This window comes from Crocodylus porosus, unplaced genomic scaffold (assembly GCF_001723895.1).
Source record: "Crocodylus porosus isolate Cpor-Errol unplaced genomic scaffold, CroPor_comp1, whole genome shotgun sequence".
In the NCBI taxonomy this organism is placed as follows: Eukaryota; Metazoa; Chordata; order Crocodylia; family Crocodylidae; genus Crocodylus; species Crocodylus porosus.
The window spans coordinates 31,115,705-31,122,488 of record NW_017728912.1 but is presented as its reverse complement, the minus strand read 5'-3'; positions in this window follow the sequence as shown (position 1 = coordinate 31,122,488).

The following is a 6,784-nucleotide window of genomic DNA, read 5'->3' as shown; positions in this document are numbered from 1 at the left end:
GTCAGGGCGGCTAGGATCTGGAACCAACTTCCAAGAGAAGTGGTGCAGGCTCCTACCCTGGGGGTTTTTAAGAAGAGGCTAGATGAACACCTTGCTGGGGTCATTTGACCCCCAGTACTCTTTCTTGCCATGGCAGGGGGTTGGACTAGATGATCTGCTCAGGTCCCTTCCGACCCTAGAAACTGAAACTATGAAACTGTTGGCACTTTTTGCCACGACTCTTATTCAAACTGAGTTATACTGGTTTGTCGCATATTCCATATGCTAGCTGAATGCTTGTTTGCCTTTGTGTCACTTATGTTAAATGTGCAGTGTAAATGTATATGGCACGATAACAGATATGGGGCCAAATTCTATGCCATCTATTGTAAGGGTTGGGGTGTAGGCACTCTGCTGGTGCAGGGCGGTAGACAGGTACCTGAGTCAGAGGATAATCCAAACCAGGGATCAGGACTGCAAGAGGGTGAAAACCAGAGTCCAAGTCAAAGTCCAGCCAGTAAACAAGATCCATGTCCATGGACAAGACAGACTCCTTCAGGACCTAAAGAATTCAGGACACCTAAACTGAGTAAGCAGGAGCAGAAAACCAGGTAGGAGCCAGGCTAAAGTGGAACATGTACAGCTGCTACAGGTTGTAAAGCACTGAGCATCTAAAGCCCAAATAAAGGGTCCAGCCACTCTAAAACTATTCAAGTGTCTGGTGAAGATGTAAACTGCTTTCCAGTTAGGTTTCCAAGCAACTTAAAGTTCATGCCCTGCTCAAGTCCCTGAAAAGCAGTTAATGAAAGAGGTTCTCCTCTTCCTCTCTACTTTTTTTGTGGCTCAATCTTAAGGGTAAGATGATGGTGTCTTACAAAAGTTGATGAATTAATGGATTTTTCAGGGACTTGAACAATGTGGAATAGACTGACACTTAGGTTCCTTAGTCCCCTTAGATGCCCAATAGGTGCAATAGATTCTGGCCCGTGGCATTTATCACCACCATCTCAGACAAATGCAGCACACAACATTTACAAGCACAAAAAGTGCAGTTGCATTGTTTTGCACAAGACAGAACTTGCCCTATTCCCACCTTACCTGCCACATCTTATGCAGCGTCAAGACACTGAGTCCTATCTCTCACTTCCTACCCTTTATATATTATAGGAACACTCCATAAATATCTGCACAGGCAGCATGCCGGCCTCTTTCCAGTCCTTCCTTCCTGATCAAAATGCCTACAGCATCTTGATAATGATAAGGCTACTGGTATGCTGAAACCACTTCCTGTCTGTTACAGGGGGTGTTCCCAGGGCCAGTTAGAAGTTGGCCTGCCCACCTGTTTCTAGGCTAACTGCCTGCCTCTCTTCTGCCCTGCCTTGATGAAAAATTATTAAGATGTTAATGAGGCGGGAGGCTGTCCGTTTTGAACCCTGATGACCAGGGGCATATCCGCAGCTCCATTCCACCCTTACATTGTGGCCCAAGCCTCGCAGATGGCATCTCAAGCAGCTAAACTCAGCCGTTCCCTTCGCCCATTAGCTGTGGCCCCCTTTTTGGGACCTTTGGCTCCCCTGTAGGCCCTGTCTCAGGCCAGTCAGAACCCCAAGCTTCTTTGCTCTGTGGGCATCCCTCATGGAGGGCCCTGGCCCTTTTGACCCCTCTCTGGGTCCTGGCCCCAGCATGGACGAGTCAAGTAACTCAGGGCAAGCCTGAGCTGCTTGCCTACTTTCAACCTCACAACTTCACTGGAACAACTGAGCCTCAGGCCTTTCTATGCTTTCATAGGTCTGGACATTACCCAGCTAGGACTGTGCTGGGGCTGGAAGTTGTTTGGTGCCCCCAACCTGCCTTTCACCAGAAAGGGTTTTGGTCCTGGCATTTCATGGGGCTGCTGTGCCACCATCAGTTCCACCAGGCCTCCCTTCCCTGGCAGGGTACAGGTCTAGGTTCTGCCCAGGACCTGGAGCCTCCTTCATCCCCATATACCCAGCCCATACCTCCAAGCTGTTTCTGAGCCTCAGCTCTGCTGGCTGATGTCTCTCTCACAACTGCTGGCAGCAAAGTGCTGCTTCACTCTATTTATAGCCTGCTCTCTAAAATGGCCACTGCAGTCAAACACCTGGCTTCTGCCTGCTCCAGCTCTTCAAGTGGCAGGCACCAACAGTGAATGAACAGTGCTGAATAATATCTCTCTGTTATCTCCCATGTGCCTGCCTGTCACCACCTGTTGTCTCTTATCTTATACTTAAATTGGAAGCCTTTGAGGACAGAAGCCACTCCTTGTTCTTTGTTTGTATAGCACCTAATACAATGGAGTTGCTATTCATTTTTGTAGCCTTTAGGTGCTATACAGGTAAGAATATTGACTTTCAAATGGCTGCTCCTAGATTCTGGAAGAGAAGAGAGAAGCCCCCATATAATGAAAGACAAACTTAACAAATAGAAGATACGTTATTTGCAGTTCTTTTGCAGTCCTTTATTTATTATTGTTCATATCTTTGGCTTGCTGATGATACCATAAATTAGGAGCTGTATTTTTCATGATCATTTGATCTATGGAGATCATAAACTCAGAGAAAAATATGGATGAAAAGACCTCAGGAAGTCTTCTAGTCCAACGCCAGCGCTCAAGGCAGGATCACCCATGTTTAAACCATCTCATCCAAATGTTTGTCTAAGCTTCTCTAAAACATTCCAGAGATAGAGATTCCATAACATACCTAGGTAATATGTTCTAGCATTAGCTGCCATCATAATTAGAAATTTCTTTCTAATATCCAAACTAAATTTCCCTTCCTGCCATTTAAGAGCATTACTTTTAATCCTGTCCCCTACAACTACAGACAGTCTGTTACCATTCTGTCTATAACCATCTTTCAATATTCAAAGACTATTAATAAATCCTCCCTTTGTCTCTGGACTAAATCCCAGTTCTTCCAAACTTTTCTTGTATGACATGCTTCCTGGACCTCTAATAGTTGTTGGTCTCCATAGGACTCTTTATAGTACATCTACATCTTTCGTGAAGTGCTATGCTCCAAAACAGGACACAGTACTCTAAGTAAGGCCTCACCAGTACTGAATAGAATGGAAGAATCACTTCCTTAACTTGCAAGCAACAGTCTATTAATATAACCCAGTATGCTATTGACATTTTTGCAACAAGAGCAAACTTTTGATTCATGTTCAGTTTATGATCTACTATGATTCTGAGATCAGTTTCCTAAGTACTGAAGCATAGCCAATCATTCCCCAGATTGTTTGTTCCCCAAACTGGGTTTGTTTGATTGTTTTGTTCTAAGTGCAGGAATCCATAGCCTTGATCTAAGCTGTATGTCCTTAGTTTAATAATGAGAATGTCATGGGAGCCAGTTTCAAAAGTCATGCTAAAGTCAAGGTATATTGCATTCTTTGCTCTTCCCCATGCATTACAGTTATCATTGTGTTACTGAAGGACAATCAGATTGTTCCAGCATGACAGGCTCTTGACCAGTCCATCTTTGCTCTTCTTGATTCATGTTCATGAAATCCACAGTGGCATCTCTGTGTGTATGCATGCATGAGTGCATGTGTACAAACACACCAAAGTCAAATGAGCTAATCACAAAGTACAATACTATGCAGTAAGAATAAAGAGATCAGGTCTAGCACAAAGCAGTCACCTATCTATCCACCCAGTTTGTGATGTAAATGCCTGTGCTTGTGTATCCCCATACGCATGCTCCGATTTTGCACCAAACAGCAGAGAAGTTTGAAAATTTGGACAACAAAATTCACATTCTTAAAAGAAAAACAGTCGTGAATCACAATGCCAAACAATCTCATTTGGCTGAAATGAATGAAATTTAATCACTGTCACAATAGTTTTTCATGTAACATGTCTATGAGCCTGGCTCTGTTCATAAATTCATTTCTCTGGAAGGCTCTCTACTCTTCACAGAACAGCAACACCTACCAGGAGCTTGTTCATGCTAATTGAAAATAATGAGTTCCAGTATCTATTTCACATTTGGAATTATGTTTTTTCCCCATAGTTATACTTTGATTTAATAGTAGGACCTGTGAGCCCTAGGGTTTTCCTGTGTACATGAATGACTTCCAATCCCAGGTTCATATTATCTTACAGAAATATCAATTTCGAAGCACAGCACAATGGACCAAACAGACAGTAAAATCAAAATGCAGGACATAAAAATACACAGAAAACTAACAGCAGGTACAAGTTTGAAGTTGAAAGACTTGTTTTTAAAAAAAGTACATCTAATACTAACAAGACTTTTTAGCACTAACAAGCTGCATACCAGAAAAGTAACTCTAACAAGTTGCCCAAGGTGAGCTATATGATGTCTTATCTTCAAAAGAGGGAATTCCTAAGCCTGAGCATACAGCCAGAAAATATTATTTTCCCTATTGATTTCAGCTTAAGCCATGGTTCTGCAAGGCAGTGCTCAAAGAACGGTAGCACATTCTATTAAATCTTGTCTATGCGCTGATGGATATGGCAGAGGTAAGAAAGATTTGATCTGATGAATGTGAACAGTGCAGGGTGAACGGACTCTTGAAAAAAATCCTGGAATAGATTTAAAAACTGAGGAAGGGAAGAAGGGAGGGAGGAAGGGAGGAGTGCAAAGCATCTTTGGGGCTCCCTTCTACAGAAGATGACAAATGCAGCAGAAGCATGGGCAGCTCCAAGATTTTGTAAAGGCAGGTGTGGGAATGGCAAACAAGCACTGTGGGGGTGGCTATACTTTCACAGCTCACCCTCCCCCAACCAGAATGGGCAGACCATTGTAGGCAGATTCCTGTCTCCAGATGAGCCTAGTTCCCCACACAGCTAGATTGGATCAGAGTAGGAGCAGCTCTGGAGCTTTGCCACTCCTGGTACAGCAGCAGTGCCAGCTAGGGGCAGAGGCAAATGAGAGGTGAGGGGATGTATCACTGAGGATGGAGGGGAAGAGAAGGTTGCTGAGAGCAGAAGAAGGTTCTTACTTGATTTGGATATTTAAATTTAAAGTTCCCAGCCATTGTTCCTGTGGCACGGTCCAGAAGCAGGGGCACAACTGTGTCACTGTACCCCCTGTGGATTCACCCTGAGCAGAAGGAGTGTTTGGTGCCCATATGGCACAGTGCTGCCATGAAAAGAGAACCAAGCCTACTTGTTTAGAGCTAGTATGGGCAACAGAAGCAGTATAGCCCATTGGTGTGGCACTTCCCTTGGACTAATTAGCTGGGGTAGACCACTTTCCAAATGTGGCAATACTGGTTCTGGTACCCAACCTAAACTATTCAGAGCTAGCTCAGGTATCACAGCACTTTACCATGCAGACACACCTTGTGTTCCATTCCATGGGGAAGCAGATTATGAGGATCCAGGGGAAGGAGTCGCAACTACTACACAACGTTAGACAAAGACTCCTTAGGGTTTCCCTGTAATTCCCCAGGTAGCCATGTCTAAGGGACAGACTTGGAACAAGCCAAAAGGAAACACTAGGATGAAGATGTTGCATCTGTCATTACCCAGATTGGTGGCCAACCATGGTACAAAGGAGGCTCACACAAGTGGTGGGGGCTTTGGCAGACTTTGTCTATTTATATCATTGTCCAATTGGCTGGTTCATTCTATGGCCAGCGGAGAGCAATATATCTCAGGAGAGGCACTGCCAGGCCTAGGGTCAGAGAGGACCTAGTTAGGGAACTTCTGTTGGGGCTGGATGTATTTAAATCAGCAGGTCCAGATGATCTCCACCCCAGGATGCTGAGGGAATTGGCAGAGGTCATTGCAGAATGCCTGGCGTGGCTTTATGAGCACTCGTGGAGCTCTCACCAGGTGCCAAAGGATTGGAAAAGGGCCAATGTGGTCCCCATTTTCAAAAAAGGGAGGAAGGAGGACACAGGAACTATAGGCCTGTTAGTCTTACCTCAGTCTGGAGGAAACTCGTTGAGAAAAGTATCCAGGAGCACATCTGTGAGGGACCAGCAGGGGAGATTATGCTTAGGGGCAACCAACATGGATTCATTAGGGACAGGTCCTGTCAGACCAACCGGGTTGCCTTCTACGACCAGGTCACAAAATACTTAGATGCAGGTATCATGGTGGACATAGTCTTTTTGGAATTTATGAAGGCCTTCGACACTGTCTCTCACCCCATTCTCATTAAAAAATTAGGCGACTGTGGTGTTGATGCCTACACAGCCAGATGGGCCGCAAATTGGCTAGAGGGCCACACCCAGAGAGTGGAGGTGGATGGGTTGTTTTTGTCTTGGAGGGATGTGGGCAGTGGGGTCCCCCAGTGCTCTGTCCTTGGGCCTTCACTGTTCAACATTTTCACCAGCGACTTGGATGAGGGGGTGAAAAGCACCTTGTTCAAATTCGCGGATGACACTAAGATGTGGGGAGAGGTGGGCATGGTAGAAGGGAAGGACAGGCTGCAACTAGATCTGGACAGGTTACAGGGTTGGGCAGATGAGAATAGGATGGGATTCAATCCTGACAAGTGCAAGTGCTGCACCTAGGGACAAAGAACCAGCAGCATACCTATAGGCTGGGGAACTCCCTTCTTGTCAGCACAGATGCAGAAAAGGGTCTTGGAGTCATTGATTCCATGATGCACATGGGCCTCCAAGGTGAGGACGCGGTCAGTAAGGCTAACCGCACCTTGTCATGCATCCACAGGTGCAACACGAGCAGGTCCAAGGAGGTGATCCTCCCCTTCTATGCAACATTGGTCAGGCTGCAGTTGGAGTACTGCATCCAGTTCTGGGCACCACGCTTCAGGAGGGATGTGGACAGCATGGAGAGGGT